Genomic DNA, 20,651 nt, shown 5'->3' on the forward strand with positions numbered 1-20,651 from the left:
GATTTTTTGTCCTGAAAAATCGAAAAAATGACCCGACCCGACCATATATATTAATATAAATAATATTTATTAAATATTATATTAAATATAATATTAAGTAATACTGATCAGTCCATAAGCCCAGTCCATAGCTAAGCCCATAAGCCCATATGCCCAATCTTTTTGTCTAATTAAAAAAAACCATCGATTATAAATCGAGCCGAATCGACCTGAACCAATTCAGGGACCAAAACCAATGGAAATCGGTTTCCACGGTTCTGTTTACTTGAGAACCGTGGAGTTTGGTTCGGTTCATGGTTCGGCCCAAAATTGGATCGAACCGAACTGTGCTCACCCCTAGATGAAAATACGCCATATGGGCCATATATATTTGTTTCAGCCCACGCTTCATTGCATAGTTAGACTGGGATGATCTTTTTCCTTCTTTCTTTTTCTTTTGTTAAAATACAAAGGGGAATTGGAGCGTATGACAAAATTTAGGAATTCGTTCTGAAAAATGACAAAACCGATCCATAATAAGATTTATGGCAACTCACGTGACATGCATATGGCCACAAATTTCCAAATACCCGATTTACCCTTGTCAGATTCGTAGTTGTTGTTATTGATGAAACTATATAAAGTAGAATCATAAACAAGGTCGAATTTTGTATACAAGGCAATTGATAATTTTTCTCGATAACAACCATCCTCCTGATTTTCCTAATGTAGTTAACATAATAGGCATATTTTACTATTAATTTAGATTCTATTTAACCACTTTTCGAATTAATTTCACTCTAATTAAATATCCAAATTTTTCTATCAAATATATATTCTAAATTTCCATATATTATGAAATTTTATTTTATCTAATCAAATTTCAAATTTATTTTAATTTTTGAATTGTTTCTAATTACTTTATACATATTCAAATTTATTCAAATCTCTGAATTGTTTTTCATAATTTTATACATATTCTTAATAAATTAGATGGATATTTCTCATATCCTTGAAGGTTTAAATTGTTTTATATTATTAGATTTTTATATTATTTTAACGATTTGGAAAAAAAAATATTCATCACTATTGTAAAAAAATAGCATCATTCTTGTTATCAATTTAGGTTTTGTTGGTTTTGTTGTGGTCGTGATTTTTTTTCCACAAACTATTATTTTTGTTATGGCTTTACAACAAATTAGACTTTTCTTTTCCTCTTTTCTTCTTTCCATCGATCTATTATTTTCTTTTTTTCTCTTCATTTGTTCTTGTATGACGATTCAATCTTCTTTTGTTTTATTATTATAATCAACTTTATTTGATTTTCAGCCAAAGAAAATGAAATCTTGTTCATCGAAGAGAATTAGAGTTAGACATTACAATAAATCGAAAATTTTGTGGTTGCAGGGAATGTCGGAAAATTGGAGTTATGATTTTTATATGGTGGTTGACTATTTTCTAATGTATATGTGAATTTTGCAAATACACCATATATTTGACTAATAATCGAACAGAAAAGAACATTCTCTTCAACCTTCAAATACATACTTCAAAATCTAAGCTAATTAACAACTATGTACTCCAAATATAATTTACACAACTTGAGGTTGCTTAAATTATTCATATTTACTCTCTAAATTAAATAACGTTAGAGATTAAACAAGTACATTCCTTACATGAAATACCTCATGGTCTGTTTTCACTCCAATTCATATTTATATTTCTAACCACCTCGTCAAACAAACAAACAAAAAAAAGAAAAAAAGAAAAAAGAAAAAAAAGAGAAAAGAACAAGAAAAGAAAAGAAATGAAATTGATGTTGGCGAATATTCTTATTTGATAACGTATAAACAAATGGATTGGAAGAAAACTATATACACAAGTTAATTATTGACTCCTTAGAAATTAATTTCACTTAAACTAAATATTCAGATTTTTCTAACAAATTTATATTTTAAATATCCTGAATTTTCTAATAAATTTATATTTCAAATATCCATATATTATCAAATTTCATTTTATAAAATCACATTTTTTTAAATGTTTGAATTTTTTCCATTATTTTATACATATTCTTAATAAATTAACTGGATGTTTTTCCATATTTTTAATGGTTTAAATTTTTTTTCATATGTTATTAGATTCAACCGTACATATTTTATATTTAGTCACTATTTTTATCTCAGTTTATATCATATTATATTATTATATTACCATAGTTAATATTTTGAAATACATTTTTGGTTATTTTACATTTCATTATCTAAAAATCATATATATTTTTTTGAATTTACAATTTTTTTCTCTTAATCTCCATTTTTTTTATTCTCATCTTTTGATTTTTACCAAACGATTCTATTCATTGATCCATCTGACTTTCCTATTTTTCTCTACATCTATTCTTGTATGACGATTCAATCTTCTTTTACTTCATTATTGTAATCGATTTTCTTCGTTTTTCGGCCAAAAAAAGATGAAATCTTGTTCATTAGAAAAAATTAAAATTAGACACTACAATAAATCGAAACTTCCACAGTTACGTTGGACGCTAGAGAATCGGAATTATGATTTTTATGTGGTGGTTGATTACTCTTTAATGTGTTTGTGAATCTTTCAAATACACTATATTTGAATAATGATTCAGAACATATCTTTCTCTACAACCTTATTATCAAATTTTGTTTATCTAACTCTTTTTAAATTGATTTAACTTTTTAGTTTAAACATGTTATTATCAGATTCAAAATGTAATGAAGTTAAAAGTATTTCTAGTTTGTCGTCAATGGGCTCTAGAAATTAACTAATATACATTTTCACATATAGTGTAATTGTAAGTAATTGTAACATGAAATTATGAGATTAAGTAATCTACATTTACACATACAGTATAATTGTAATATGAAGTTATGTGATCTTAGTCATCATTTTTCGTGTTTCCTGATTTAATCTAGAGATTCTTCCTGGTTTTTTTTCCAACAATATCCATTTGAATATATCTTTTGTTATCAGATTTCATTTCATTTTATTCTTTTTTTTTAATTTGTTTATACGTTTTGTTAGCATATTCATATATATTTTTTATATTATTACTATTTATATAGTTTATACTTTTTAAAATGTATTCTAGTGATATGACAATATATCATTGGTATATAAAACATATTTATATACCTATTTATTATTTTAATAAGATTTATTCTCCATTGTTTCATTTAAAAAAAAAACCTAACACACACGCACGCATGCACACACACACACGCACACGCACACGCACAGCACGCGCACACACAGCACGTGCGCACACAGCACGCGCGCACACACAGCACGCGCTTCTCGCCACAGTCGCATCTTGGATCTCCTCCTTTAGAACCTTTCATTCTTTCTTCTTTCACCATAACTATCTTTGCTACATTTCGGCTTACATGACTGTAAAGTCTTCTTTAACGGGTTCTAAGCAGCCACATGCTGCCACTTGTGATCATTGTATTGCAAGTACACCATCGTAGTCGTTCATTGAAGAAGTAGCTGCCAATTGGTTGTAGGTGAGGACTGGTTTTTGGATTTTGGAACATTTTCTAAGATTTTGGCCTTTTGGTTGAGATTGTCTTTTTTTCTTGCTCCTAGAATGTTTAGATAGAGTGTATCCGTAGTTTTCAAGTCTTTTTTGAAGCATTGTCTATTTGTACTCATTTTGTTAGCCTTAAGGGTAGTTTGGTCTTTTACTAATTAGTATTTTCTATTATTTAAATTTATTTAGCTATTTTTACAAATTTTAAACTTTTTTGCCATTTTTCCAAATAAAACTTTAAAACTTACCGTTTCTCTTGTCAGCCCAATTATATCTCACAAATGTCAAATTTGACGAAAAATTTTAGTTTTTAGCATGGCTCAAATCCTTCAGATCTTTTATTCCAAGTTTACCCTTAAGTTTCTAATTTTTATATTTTAAAGATATAAATAAATTTGATTTTTTTTTTTAATATTCGTTGAATGTATATTATTTTAGTATCGACTATAAATCATGGATGAGCGTTTTTCCCTTAATCATCTCCATGTTGTGCAATTCTTCTATATATGGTTGTTTTTCATCTGGTATAATTATGTATATTGTTTCTCTGAGTTGCTATTTTTTTTATAATATTTTTATATATATTAATCAAACATATTTACCATTTTTTTTTCAATTTGAATTATATAGCTCATACTATTAAGTATAACCTCACATTTTTATATGAAATGTAACAATAATATCTACCTTATATTAATTTATATACCCTAAATTTATGAAATATAAAAATGGTATAGAAGAAATATACTAAAACATACAAATGTAACCTATTTCGGTAAAATTAAGGGTAAAAATGAAAACAACTAAAAGAAAAAGGGAAAATAAATTTGAAATCAAAACCCTAATGTCATTATTCTCTCTCTCACCCTCACACTCAACTCTTGGCATTGTCTCCCCTAAGTCGCTTGAAAAGATGAACATGATAGTCATCAAAGAAGATAATCGTTCTTGCAGTCATCATTCTTGTTAGATTACACTAGAGAATATAACCATGGTTTGAAAATGAAAAGAAATCCAGTGTCGTCCTAGGAATTATGTTGGAGAGAAAAAACATAGTCGCCATCAATATTGCTTGGAGACACAACCACAGTTGGTGTCAATCGGAGATACAATTGTTGTTTGTTGTTGTCGCAGTCGGCAGTCGGTTGGAGAATTACCCGTGGATCTTGCAATCGATGGGGTCCCTAAATTCTTGTAATTGTCGTCGTTTGATTATTATAAGAAAACCTAGGAATTTTTTCTTTCTATATCGATAGATATATGGGAAGATGAAAAGCATTAGAGAACAAAGTCAACAACTATAGAAAATATAACTCATTTACTTTTATTTTTTCCAATTTTTGAATTTTAATCACAAAATACTGTAATGGGCAGAATGGTAACTTGGAAGATAGTTTGGGCTTCAAATGGCTTAATCATTGATAAAGCTTATATCTTTTAGGGGCCGTTTGTGACGCTAAGATGATATAGGATGTGGGAAGTTCTGATGTCTGGAGAGTTCAGATGTTTGGGAGTTCTGATCAGACCAAGTATGTTCAAGCACTTAGACACTGAAGGAAAATAAAATAACGGTGAGATACGAAACAAATTCTGAAGGTGAGATAGGATATGGAGATATATCATTCATGTTGGGCCTCTAAATAGGGTTCTTTGGACGTATGACCAAAAAGCAATTATCTTTTTTAAAAATAGCCAAACAACTTTGTACTTTTAAAAATTGCCAGAATATTCCAACATTGCAATTTCGTATTTAAAAAAGTGATAAGTATACCCTCCTATCAAATTCCTATATTTCTGGTGTGTTTAAAAACATAATCTTTTGAATAAAAAAATCTCTAATATCCACGTCTACACTAATAACCGAAAGCATTAAAATATATCTTCATTTTTATAGTCATTGTTAGTATTATTGAAAATCATGCTATAACTACAAGATATATCACAAAACAAAAATCAAATCAAAATTGATAATCAAAATCAAATCGGCATTTAATACCTGCAATATGTCTTCCCATGTACCTTTACATATACCAAGGAGAAAGAATGCCTTCTCTTACATACCTCATTTCATCTTCCCCATGCAACACTGAAGTAAACAATAATTCCATCTTCAAAAACCCTCGAATCCTTTAGAAAATCTCCATTACATCCCCCATAACATTGAATCCTTCAACAAACCTCCATTTCATCCCTTGTTGCCGGAGGACCAACATTCCTTGTTGTCGGAATACCAACATTCAAACTTTCGAAAAATCCCACATTGCAATCGACAATACATATTTCTCTACCTTGTCACTAGAACAACTCATTTGATCCTTCGCACCTCCTTTGTGGCCCGAATCTTTGACACAAACCGTTGCCAAAGGTAGGGATTTTCATAGACAAAACTCCCAACATCTGTTCTATCGAAATCCTAATTCATTAGCATACATCTATCTCGAAATTAATTGTATATATATGGTTCTGTTTGACAGAATAATTTGAAACAAAAAAGATCTCAGAATAGTCGTTTATTCCTCCATTGATTACATTTTTTTTACTTTTTTTTTAACCACAACAATGTAACTTCGACAAATCTACATTGTAGGATATGAAGAAGGCAACTTCAACTAAAAGAACAAGTTGAGTGATAGATTACAGGCAACAGACATAACTGAGAAAAAAAATGAAACCCATTAAGAATGTAACGCTAAACAACAACAACAAAGTATGTATACTACTATAAATGTATAACTTGGAAAACTAATCTATTGGCACTACAATAAAATAGCTTTTAGTGACGAGTAAAGCGCATTGCTAAAAGCAAAAAAAAGGCACTAAAAGTGTTAACAATGCATAGAGGCATGTCGTTGTGAATGTCGCGGTAGCCGCATAGTCGTAAGTTTTAGTGACATTTTAGATGCGTGCCGCTAAAATGTAACATTTTAATGACACTCATACATTATTAAAAGTTTATTTTTAATAACACATTGCATGTTACTTTTTGTTAGATACAATGATGTTGTAGGTTTGTCTCTAAAAGTGTATTTTTAGCAACATGTAACCTTGTTTCTATACATAGATTTTGGCCATTACAAGCATTTTTGCAACATGGATAAGCACCAATAAAACTTATATTTTTTGCCACTATCAATTTTAAGCTAATTTTTTTTTTTAAAAATAAGAAAGCTGTTGCTAAAATTATTTATGAGTTAAAAAATAATATTCAATTTAATATATAAACTTGTTATAAATTTCAAAATATAATCGCCTTTCGAACAAATTAATAATCAACTAGTAACTTTGCATTTAAACGAAAATCAAAGTAAAGATATATGTTTCAAGCATATCATTATCACCGAAACAAAAGGAAAAAAAAAATTATACAATATGTCATAGGTTTCCATAAAAAATTATATCAACCTAGTTCGATCTCTCAAGTAATATCAACCTAAGTTACAATTCTTAAATGCAAGTAAGAGATGAACAATATTAGTATCATCATCATCACAAATTTACATTTCCATCTAAAAGAGAAAATACCAACTCAAATCTTTGCATTTCCATCTAAACTCTACGAAATCTTCCACTGGAGACCATTGAGATAAAATCTGGCCAACAAAAAAAGAAAGTAAACACGTGAAAATAAAGAATGGTAGGGACGATATAATTACATTCTTCTAGCACGCTACCCATTAAAAATATGACGACAAACCATAACAAAACTCATTAACAAAAATATTAACATTAGGAACTAAATTAGTTTCCATCAAAGCCATGAATAACTTATCAACAAAACTAGAAGGCATTAACATAGCAACAATGAAATAGCAGATACACAAAACTCATTAGCTAATTCTACAATAAATTAGCATATGTTAAAGCTGAAATGCTGATTCTAAAATTAGTTTCCTTCAAATAATGGGCAAATAGGAGAGTATTACCAAATAAACAGCTAGATTGTTACAAACATTCAAACTTTCAATCTCCCCGTACTGTTGTTCAGTTCTTGAAACAGAACTTCATAAAACTCCTGAAATGTACACATATCAACAATTAAGCTAAAATTCTTCCATACAACAAAAAACGAACAACCCAACATGATGGTTCAAAATAACAAAATTTGTAAGCTACACCAAGTGAATATAGAAGTTAATTAACAAAATAACAACTCTCAAATTGATCTTGGATCTTGCAAGGGTCAATTGGATTCCACTACACGTCGGCATTAGGAATAACCTAGAAGAAAATAACATATCCAAAACCAACTTAACAATATAAGTTTGCTTGATTGAAAAATCAATCATAATGGTATAGTATCAAAATGGCTATCTATAACAACTAATATCTAGAACATCAAGTGCAGAATTGAAATATATGTTATGACAACTTAACAATATAAGAGTGCTTGATAAAGAAACATTACCTTCAAGTTTAAGTACACTTCGTCAAATTAATTAAGGTTGTTTTTAGAAAACATAAAACATAAATCCTATTCCCCCAGTTCACATGAGCCCAAAAGTCACAACAAAAAAAAATCACTTTTAATGGAGCCCAGAAAGCAGGGTAATGCAAAAGCCTTATAACCCCAAGAATGATGAGATATGGCAGAAAATTAGCTTTCAGGAACCATGTAAACATTAAGATTTCTCCAATGCAATCAAAATCATTAAACATTACTAGCATGCTATGAGTTCCTTAGATATATACATCCTTAAAACTAATAAAGAACAACAGTGAAAAAAGAGAACACAAACCTCAAATTGGTAGAAACAAAAGCTCGAAGGAGAACCTCCAATATCCTAACTGAAGGAAATCAGACATGAGGATTTTCATGAGCAGCGGAAGGATCGTTCCAAATTTCATTCGTATATGAACATTCACAATTACAATCAAGAAACGGAAACAATAGGCTATGCATATAACGAAATTACAGCATGCCTTACTAAGATCAAGGGAAGAACAAACATACCTTTGAAGACTCATCTTCAACACCCTTGATCACGAATGCTCGAACAGACTCCAAGACTGAAACACACGAATGCTCATCCACCACGATCGCAACACAGCACGATCAAGAAAGAACTCGAACACCACGATCACCCAGATCACGAACACAACGGATTCCACATGAACACCACGAACGACCTCCAAATAACCTCGACTATGTCGAATTGAGTATGATACCACCACAATGGCTACCTTGGTATTCTTGGTGTGAGAATTCAGAAGTGTGGGTTCTGTGTGGACTTGGTTAAAGGAAGAGACCGGAGGAAGAATAATCCTATAAACGATTGAGCAAGTGGGAGATGATAATGTCTTATCGTATAGACGATGCCCAATCGTTTAACAAACGCTATGCGATCGTTTAGCTAAAGCTGCACAATCATTTAGCTAATTGGCCAGCTGAGTGTCTATCGTATAAAAACACTCCACGATCATCTAGTCTCTCTAAGTTGTCGTTTAGCAAGTTTAATTCACTTGACAGCCACCGTGAGTAATTTCCGAGAGTGGAAATCTCAAAACAACAAAATTTTCAAATCTTACTAAATTTAGGATTTTTTTTTTCTTTTATCTCACGGTTACCATGAAACTCCAAATAACCTCCCACTCAATTGGTTATTAGAGAAAAAGAGATAATTATCCAATAATTAATATTATTATAAATATATATAATAACTAATTCTCCATACTATATTTATAACCTATAGTTTTAATATTTCATCTCATGAAACATATAAACCATAACTCTTTTTCTATTTCATGGCACTTAATGTAAATCTCATTTACATTAATCCTCAACTTGATGTATCTCATACATCACACCGATCATATCATATATAATCGTATTACCTCTTTTCAATTTGAACATTTCAAATCAACACCAAGAACTGATCCTCAACTTGAATCTATTGAGCTACCAAGGGGACCTTATGGACCTATAGCTCGAAGCTCCAACGGCAGATGAATAACTGACTAAACTCTTTAGTCACGGGATCCACCATCCGTTAATTGCCAGGCATTCCACTAAAGACCGAAAATTGAACTCTTCTTACTATAGATATATTATGTGTCCATCTTAACCAATCAATAGTGCGATAACCTATCACAAATCGAACGTAAGTACAGCTCGACCAATAACCGTTATGCCCCTCTATTTACATCTAACTCCTTAAGTACCACTGGTCTTTCTAATGAACATAAGTCATAGTCTTACTATGATCGAGTCCTCTCTTCCAAAGAGAAGCTGTGGCCATTATGTTCAAGCCCTGAAATTAGCCCTTAAGGGAACAATCTATCTACTTACCCCTGCTTCAGGGAAGGAGTGAATTCCATCTTGTGTAACTGAGTTCCCAGCTCCCAAATCAGACAAGTCCCAAAAAAGTTAGGCATGTTGAGTTGGCAATCTGGCCACTCTCACCCATACCAATCAAAGGACCGTCCTCAAAGGCACGAGTTTCTAAAATACTCAGGATTAAGGTCATGTCACCTGTGGTCGCTTAGGTGAGATGTAAGTCTCCAATATCAATGACATTATATACAGAGACGAATCATCTTGTGGTCCAGTCTTATACATACTCTTTGTATAGGACACCCCCGCTCGCATGTCTCCACATGAATAGTTAGGATCTACCATCTGTAGTAGTTCACAACACTTGCAAACCTCTACAAAGTGGGCCGTATCCGTAGTGTCACAAGGATCAGGAATCCCTCCTTAATCCTTATACTACAGACCTATTTAGGTTATCACTTAAGGCATGATCCACTTGTATATCTCATATACATGTTTAAGTTTACACACAATAACCATGGAGTTTTGTTTATTGGATATGAGTAAATGCCAGAATAAAATAACTCTTATTTTATTCATAACAATGTGTATATATTAAAAACTATGAGACTCTGGAGAATTAGGACACCAATCCAAATAATCTCCCACTTGTCCTAATGCCTCGGGAGACTAATGTACAATACAAGATAAATACATGTACAATATACAATAAACTAGGGCATACCCCAATATAATCTCCCACTTGCCCTAGATAAGATGCCGCATGTCCTGCAGACCTAAACCCTCCAGGTGACCCTCGAACACTTTATTCGTGAGAGTCTTTGTAAAAGGATCAACAACGTTGTGCTCCAACGCGATCTTCATGACTATCACATGATCGCGATGCACGATCTCCCTGATCAACTGGTATTTCCACTCTATATGCTTGAGGTTCCTTTGAATTTTTCACAGCCTCACTGTTATCACAATAGAGAGTGATCAGCAAATCCATATTTGGAACAACTTTCAAATCTGTAAGGAATTTTCTCAGCCAAACAACCTCCTTAGCTGCTTCACAAGCGGCTACGTATTTGGCTTCCATAGTGGAATCGGCGATGCATCCTTGCTTGATGCTTCGCCACACTAAAGCCCCTCCATTCAGAGTGAATGCTGACCCCGATGTCGATTTGCGAGAATATCTGTCGGTCTGAAAGTCAGAGTCTGTGTATCCTGTAAGGATCAAATCCTTATCTCCATACACGAGCATGTAAACCCTCGTTCTCCAAAGATACTTGAGGATCGTCTTGACTACCGTCCAGTGATCAAATCCTTGATTGGACTGATACCAATTGACAATCTCTACTGTGTAGCAAATGTCGGGTCTGGTACATAACATTGCATACATTAAGCTTTCTAGAAGTATCATCTCCTCAACCTTTTGAGGTATCTTAGGAAATTGATTCTTAGACAAAACGATTCCATACCTGAAGGGTAACAAACCTCTCTTGGAATCCTGCATCTTGTACCAGATCAACATTTGATCGATGTACAATGCTTGAGACAAGGCTAACCTCTTGTTCTTACGATCCCGAATGATTTGGATCCCTAGAACATACTGTACCTCACCCAAATATTTCATTTGGAACTAGGCAGCTAGCCACTTTTTAATGTCAGTCAGATACCTTACATCATTCCCAATTAGTAGGATATCATCCACATACAGTACCAGGAAAGCTACTAAGCTGTTGATGATTTTCTTGTAAACACAAGGCTCATCAACGTTCTGATCAAAGCCAACCAACTTGACCACAATGTCAAATCTAATGTTCCATAATGTAGATGCTTGTTTCAGCCCATAAATGGACCTATTAAGCTTGCAAACTCTTTGCTCTTGATCTGGAACTACGAACCCTTCTGGTTGAGCCATGTAGATGGCCTTCTCAAGATTACCATTAAGAAAGGTAGTCTTGACGTCCATTTGCCATATCTTATAATCATAAAATGTGGCTATGGACAGAAGTAACTTGATAGACTTGAGCATGACAATAGGTGAGAAAGTTTCCTCATAGTCAACTCCTTCGACCTGGGTATAACCCTTTGCCACGAGTCTAGCCTTAAAGGCTTGCACCTTTCCATCTACACCTCTCTTTCACTTATAGATCCACCTACACCCAATAGGTCTTACTCCATCAGGTGGATCCATAAGCTCCCAGATGTTATTGAAGTACATAGACTCCATCTCCTGGTTCATGGCTTTAATCCATTCATCCTTGTCAACATCCTCCATTACTTTCTTAAACGACAACGGACCCTCGACCCCATCATTAGAAATGTCGTTTAGGGCTTCAGTCAAAACCATGTAGCGATCTGGTGGGTTTATAACCCTCCCACTACGTCGAGGCAGTCTCAACTCTTGAGCTGGTTGACTAGATGCACTGACCTTAACAACCCTTGTTCAACAACTCTTGTTGAACACTCAGTAGTCTCAGTCTCACGTAACAAGCTTACTTCGTGGCTTATGATCCCTCATGTAGTCTTCTTCCAAGAAGATAGCATGAAAATAAACACTTTGTTCTCACTCGGATCATAGAAGTATCCACCCCTCGTTTCCCTGAGGTAGCCTACAAAGAGGCAAACTTTTGAACGCGATTCCAACTTCTTCAGGTTAGCCACAAGCACATGTGCCGGACACCCTTAAATCCGGAAGTGGCGTAAACTACCTTTACAGATTCTCCACAACTCAAAAGGTGTTTCAGAAACACTTTTCGAGGAAACGTTGTTCAGAATATAGCATGCAGTCTCCACTGCAAAACCCCAAAACAAGTATGGAAGATGAGCATAACTCATCATAACCGAACCATATCCAATAAGGTTTTGTTTCTCCTTTCTGATATACCATTCTGTTGAGGTATACTAGGGGTTGAGAGTTGGGACGCAATCCCATGTTCTATCATATAGTTTTGGAATTAGAGGTCCATATACTCTCCACCACGATCAGATCGTAGTGTTTTTATCTTCTTACCTAACAGGTTTTCAACTTCAGCCTTATACTCCGTGAACTTGTCAAGGGCTTCAGACTTACGTTGCATTAGGTAGAGATACCCGTACCTTGAATAATCATCTATGAAAGAGATGAAATATTCATGCCCACCTTGAGCCCTGACACTCATTGGACCACAAAGTTTTGAATGTACAAACTCCAAGGCTTGCTTGGCTCTGTAACCTTTTCCAGTAAAAGGTCGTTTGGTCATCTTGCCTTCGAGGCATGATTCACACAATGGCAAGGAGTTTTCTTCTAAACTCTTTAGAAGTCCACTTTTCACCAACTACTCAATCCTATTGAGGTTGATGTGACCTAACCTTTGATGCCAGAGATGGACATTTTCCTTAGGAGAAACCTTTGGTCTTTTAGCTGTTGTCGTTGTACTGAACATTTCAGTGTTAAACAAGGTTTTTATGACTAATGACCTTTGTACATACAAGTTACTTTCCATTGAACCAAAACCAATCTCCATTCCATTCTTGAAAATAAACACTTTATTCTCAGAGAAAGAGACGGTATACCCTTGTTCAATAAGACAAGAAACTGAGATTAAGTTCCTCTTAATATGAGAAACTACAAAAACATTATCCCGTAACAGATAACGTTTCTTGTCCAAAAATAACTTCAGCCTGCCTACAACAACAATTGAAACAACCTCACCAGTACCGACTCTAAGAGTCATCTCTCCCTATGGCAACGTTTGCCAGGAACTAAATCCTTGGTAAAAGGAACCGACGTGGTTAGTAGCACCCGAATCAAGGATCCAGGCAGAATCATCATTCTCTATCAAACACGTCTTCAAGACCAATAAATTAGATTTACTGTCTTTAGACACCCTTCTCTTTTGGAGAGTAGTGAGATCTGTATCAGAACCTAAATAAGCTTCAAGTTCCATGTTAGAGAACACTTCTTTTCTATGAACCCCAATAGAGCTAGCAACAATTGCTTCCTCTTCCTGGAGTTTAACTTTGGAATTGACACTACTGGTTTTGTCATCCATCCCTTTGTGCTCGAAAAGTAAGAACTAATGATCAAACAATTCTTGCAACGAGTCCATGATCTTGCGTGCAATGTTCACGTTTTCAACCTTTTTGGCCAAAACATCAAGTATGCTAGCCAAAATGTGAAGTCGGCCCAATGAATTAGCCTTCATCCACACCTCATATGCATTGGAACACTTTGCGGTGCATCAAGGGTCGGGACTTGAGGACATTCCTCAACCATGACAAATTTGAGGTCGTTTACCACGAAATACGTTTTACAAGACTCTTTTCACTGTATACAATCGGTCAAATTTGAGGCATTAAACGAAAATACTAATGCATTGCTGAAAACAAAAACACATTGACCTACGTTAGGTTTTAAGCAAATACCCGTTGAAAAAACATACGACATCCAATAAGGTTTAGCAAAACAAACATGAAACCCGTGTGACATATAGTTTCACAATGATGCTTCAAAGGTTTAGGATAAAAGCCGCCGAAGGGAGGTCAATTATCCCTCCTCTGAATTGAGAAATTCTCAACCAATCATTAATACTAGAACAACTCTTGCTCCTATAACGACTAGCCATCATTGATTTGGTCAAGAGATCATTAACTTACTTAACAATCTCCTTAAGTGTGACCTGCCATTTTAGGCCCTAGAGATTCGCCCCAAGCAGCCAATTCGAAGGGAAAAAATCCGATTGGGGCAAAACCTAAAGCGACCCTATCCATTTCTGGAGTTCAAGTTGATCTTGACCAACTGCACAAAATCCATCCGAAGGGGGATGCTTCCACGTGCCACGAGGGAGTACAGAATGATCTCACGGTGTGAACCAATGATAGAGACCGTAGGACGTGTTGACACACACCCTACACCCACTTACTATAAACACTCTCTCCATCCACGTTGATATTGACTCATGCAAACACCATTCGAAGGGGATGCTCCTAGGACACCACGAGGCCAAACATGAATCTCACGATATGAACATTCAGGGAGAAACGTGAGTGGAATCATTGACATATCAGACACATCTCTACCTCCCACTGAATATTTTATAACCTAGGGTTTAGTTTACTTAGAAAAAACACGACTAAGAATTTTAACTAAGTCACTTTTTAGGTTTGCCCAAGAGTAACTTTTACCTTGGATAGTTGAAACAACATTTTATCATCATCCATTAAACTCTTTAACGGAGTCTTTGACCAACTGTCACATGCTTGCAGAAAATCTATCTAATTCACCTTTCCAGGTAGGTTCCTAGGTAGGGGAGTTTTGTTTCCGCCAGCTTAAGTACCCCAGCCTAGACAGAACCTGCCTTAGACAAAAGGTCCCTTATAGATAGATTTAATACAATTTTAATCTTTTATGCCAATCAATTTAATCCTATTAAACCGATTTAAAAGATTAAAGTAGGTTTCTAATCCCATTAGAACCTTTGAACTTAGGTCTATCTCAATCCAATTTTAAAACCTTTTTAAAATAATGAGTTCACCCTAAGTCTGCATGCAACTCTTTCTTATCGATTTTAGTTCTAATTTCTATTATAATACTTACGACAAAAACAACTAAAACCAACCAAAATGCAAAGCTAAACACATACAAGACATTCATAACCTTATAAACAGCCTAAGTGTCATGCTTAATGCATTGTCCATTCATTGCTACCATTTTATATTACTCTTATACAAGCAAGCCACGAATCAAGCAAAACTTGCTTCCATTCACCCTTATACTATAACGCTTGTAATATAAAGATGATGCATGATAATGCTCACTGTATGCCAAAATATAACTTTTATATTTCATGATGCATGTGCATGCTTTCAAGTAATTTCATCATGCTATATTATAACTCTTATAATACATGATGCATGAATAATTGCACAACCTAAGGAGGGTGCTTGTCCTCAAGCATATCTTCAACTAAGGCAATTCCGCTCAACTCCCATCCTAACTTTGCGTTGATCGGCTACTTCGAATGCTCCACCTCTACAAAATTACTCAACACCACAAGTTCCTTCTATCCTTTAACAATTCATCAACATGCTCTACTTTATTATTATCTAAAACAAACCTCTACCCAAAGTTCCCTTCTAGTTTTGAGAAGAATGTTTTACCTCTTCTTGCAAAAACAACGAAGTACGTCTTTATGCGGTGGCCTGGTTTGCGTCATCGTATAGAGAATGTTGATCATGGTTACACCCTTCGTTTTGGCTTGTTCCCACGGGTGTCATGCGAGCATCTAACTTCGGTTATGTACCAATCTCAACTTCAACTCTTGATCCTCAGCCAAGTTTTACTTTTGTTGATAAGAGGAGTTGTCTCTTTTATCCTTATTTTCTCTCTCTTTTTTCTATTGCATCGATCCTGGAAACCTACCTTCTTTTTGGCTTGCTCCCATGGGTGTCATACGAACATCCAACTACGAGAAGGTTCCTTTCACGACTTAACTCTTATCAGGTTGGGATTTTCCCTTCCGCTGATAGCAGAGTTTTTATGTTTTTTTTTTTTTATGATAATGAACGCATTTGCCTGATATGACCGCATCCACTTGATCGCATCTGATCAGACTTTCCCCACCCCCAAATTTAGAGATGCACAAGGTCCTCATTGTGTTGTTTTGGACAGAAAAGAAAAAACACTTTTGAAAAGAAGGTTTGAGCAGAGTCTTGAAATAGAGAAGGTAAAGTAGAGCTATTGCGATGAATTGTCTAAGTGTTAGTCAGAAAATGAGTATAAATAAATTTTGCTAAGGGTATGCATACTACTCATCATGGAAGTGCAATTAGACAATGCCAAGAATTACCGCAATAATTGACAAAGGATGATAACAGTAAAGAGGCTAACGCATATGGAAAGAATAGTTACTCAGTTGTATAAAATTTGACTAAGTATACAAAGAATTATAAACACCGCAACACAAAATTGTAGCATGTACAAAAGAATACAAGGTATAGCTTCTATATAAAAGAATTGAATGAATGGTCGCAAAGAAAAAAATAGCAAAATTGCGGAGAAGGTGGCACACCCCCAAATTTAGAGTTGAGGCGGGGGATCTTGAGGAGGATGTTGCGGAAGAGCTCGTTGAGGCGCATCTTGAAACTGCAGAGGTTTTGTAGATGGGGAGGCACCATGGGACTATGTAGATATGTTGTTAAAAAGTTGAAGTACTCATGGTTGCGCTCTGCCATCTTTCTTTGGTTCAAGCGGATGGTAAAGATATTGCATTGAATATTAACCATCGCCTGTCGCACCATTGTATTATTGCGTTGCAACTCTGCATTGCTCTCTTGCAACTCCGATATTGCTTGGCGGAAGAAGTTAGATTGTTGAGAGAAGAGGGACCGCATTTCTGCTAAGTCAGCAGCAAGGGATGCGATGGTGGGTTGCGTCGTCGATGTTTCATCAACATCAGTTTGAGGTTGAGCGGAAGGGTTTGCTCCCAAACCGTGTGGGTCATCAACATGCGGCGATGGTGGTGAAAAGTGAAGTGGAGATGGATGGTGGGGGGATGCTACTGGTGATGTGGTGTTAGAATCTTGAGCAAGGAGGAGGTTTGTGAAGTGTTCTGAAAGAGGGGAAATGGGCTCTATTGGAGGGCTCGGTGGGCAAATGATTAAAGGCAAAGGGTCCAAGGGTAGTTGGGTTTTCTCTTGCAGTGATTGTGCTTGGACTTTTTCCTTTCCTTTATCATTGCGGCACTGCTTCTTTGGTTTGGGTTGTTGTGGCGCATTCAGATCTATGAGAGGCCTTTTGGCTAGAAGCTCGGGGCAATGTGGGGAGTCCTTGAGAAGCATTCTCAGGATCTTCATGTGGATGAGGCCGAGGACTTCAGGCATGGGATCTTTGTTAATGCCTACACCCATAGAGAGGCACATGCTCGAAATCATCCACCGAAAGAAGTATTGGCCTCTCACACGGCCAACAAAACCTCGAATCTACTTCGCAATCAACTGGCCTACATCAATTGGAATGCCTCGCACGATACAGTATGCGACCATGACTCGATCCCTTGAAATTGTTTTGTCATGCGTTGTTGGGATGAGTCTCCGTTTCACCAAATAAACCCAAAGTCGCGCCTTTGGGAGCAGCTTGTTGGAGGCAAGGGCCTTAATGCCTGTTAATGATACCGACCACTGGGTGCCCGGTTACGTCAATACTTTCAGCGCATCCTCCATGTGTACTTCTTCAGGATCATCAATTAACTTGTTACCCGGTGCTTCCGAGAAGTTCTTCAACTTGTAGAGCTCATTGATGTCCTTTGTGCTGAATGGCATTGCCCACCCTTTAATGATCACCACATCTTTGGTGTCATGGAGCTGGCCGTGATAAAAGGCCCTCACTACTGCAGGAATAACAATGGAGGGACATTGGCAGAAAGTTTCCCACCCATGTTCCAACACCACACTTGTGATCAGATCCGGTAGTGGCATCGACGCAGGGAAGAAAACCATTTCCATCATCATATCATCATTTTCTTTCTTTGTTGATGGGCACCCCCTGGTCGACGCAAGCTTGCTGCTCTCAACTTTAGCTTTGCCCTTGTCTTGAGCAGATGCAAGGCGGGATTTTTGTTTTTGTTTGCATTCCCTTACCTTGCGTTGGTCTTCTTGTTCCCTTTTCCAATCTTCCACTTCTTTTCTCTTCCTCTCTCTGACGCACTGCACATTTGCTTTGTGTCATTTTTCCTTCTCCTCCATCTTTTTCTTCTTCTTCTCTCATTTCTCTCTCAAACTACTCTGAGGCAAGCAAAATGCATTGCTCATCCTCGAGCCTTCTTCTTTCTTCTTTTGCCGCGCTTGCGTTGTCATGACGCACGTCCTCATCGTACAGTTTCCTAGCTAAATCGCCTGATACGATGATTTGGCACGCGTGACATCTTTTCTTTTCTCATCTTCTTCTACTATGCGTCGAAAGAATAATGGGTCACTTGTGGACCCTTGCGGCACATTCTCCTTGCGACGCCGCATAAAAGAGGTGATGTCAGGATCTTCTCTATCTTGAGATGCAACCATTCTGATATGCGGTGATGAAACTTGAAGTTGCGTTGATGCTTTGTCTTGCATTGACATCCCCTCTTCCACCCTTGCGGTGGTTGATTCTCCATCAAAATTTGGGCTTTTCGCCCTCTTCCTTTTCTCTTCCTTCAGGCGCTTCTCTTCTCGCCTGCGCTGTGTCTTTTCACCCTTCTTCTTTTCTTTCTTCTCCTTCTTCGGCCGGGCAGCTTTATCTCCTTCCATTCGTTTTCTTTACTTTTTCTCTTCTTCTTCCCTTCGGCCGTCCCCGGCTGCTTCTTTACTCCTACAACCTCCAAAATGGCCTTGATGGGTTCCTCATTGGAGTCTGTTGGAACAGTCTCCTTAGGATCTGCAGTGGCTAGGGCCATTCTCCGCGAAGCTTCTGCCATTTCCTCCTTTGAAGGCAGGGGCTGGTTTACAACTCCAGCTTCCGGTAGCCCCCCCTCTTTCCATATTACTCAAAATGCTCCAAATTACCTCTTTGTCGTCTCTTCGCTTTAGTTCACTTTCTGACGAAGGTACTAGGCGCTGATAACTTGTAGAAATATAAGTTATTTATACTGCCCTATCTAGATATTGCGGCCAAAAGAGAATGAATATGCGCCAATTGTATGAAAATTAGCTTCGAAATACAATAATTATAAATTATCGCAATTACACCTATTAACATCTTTAAGATGGAAGAAAAAGAGATTTTACTCTGTTTTGCAGGAAACCGAGTCACCGCTTGCGCTCAAGGCTCAAGAAGAACTGATCAACGCATCTCTATCACAATGCGCCTGTCAATCAACAATGAAGAGATGATTAATGCAATGACGGTGCAATGCGACAGACGATCCAGAGCTGACTTTCAACCACATGCGGTAATAAAAAAATACCGCATGCGAACTCACGATCGAAAGATGCAGCTGAGCAATGCAAAAGCGAAGGATTGAGACACGTGTACAACTAACGGTTGTGCAGAATTGACGGTCTGATTGCATAATAGAAGGAATAATATCCCTCCATCTTCGAAATTTCCATAACAACAAGTGGGGACCACAAGGCCGGAGTCAAAGATCTTCACCTATAAATACCCTATAGATTCCAGAGAAAAAATATGCTACTGGATACGGGGCTAATTACTGCTAAATTGATAAGAGGAAAGGTGGAGCTGAGTGCTTAACTGGAGAAATCCGGGAAGAAGATGAGACAAGGCCAAGTGGTGAGTCTCAGTTCTATTTTTCCAAACACCCACTGAGAAGCTATGTGTTGAGAACCCTTCTACCGGTTGAGCAAGCCTGAGAGGGAAGCCCATCCATCCATTTGATCCATCCAATTCGGCAAGCAGATCTCCACTCGAATCGGTGCCAAGACGTTGGCGCTTGTTTGTATTTGTTCTATCTCTTTTCATCATTGTATTTCACATTCTTTATCTCTTCATTCACACCATGTATCAAACGCTTAATAGATATATTAAATTTTTTGATTACTTTCATATCCCATTTTCTGTCTACTTCCATTCCTCCGTTAATCACTTTCTCCATGATGTCTTCCTAATTCCCTGGTAGTTAATATGAATTAAACGAGCACTTAACTTGTGTTAAAGAGATAAATGCGTTTAGCTAAGGCATGCTAGACAACATCTTCACCTGTGAGAGCAGAAGTGAAGATGCCATTCTGATCTATCGAGAGAAGGTTAGAAGAATGCGTTAACTATAGCGAGTAGTACTTCCAGACATGGAAGCATCCCTTCTTTCATTACGTTCGTCTCTAGTTCACCACAAACATGTGGGAGCGCGACCGATCACTGAAAGGTGTACG

Source organism: Benincasa hispida, chromosome 11, assembly GCF_027475165.1.
Source record: "Benincasa hispida cultivar pf3 chromosome 11, pf3_genome.v1.1, whole genome shotgun sequence".
Lineage (NCBI taxonomy): Eukaryota > Viridiplantae > Streptophyta > Magnoliopsida > Cucurbitales > Cucurbitaceae > Benincasa > Benincasa hispida.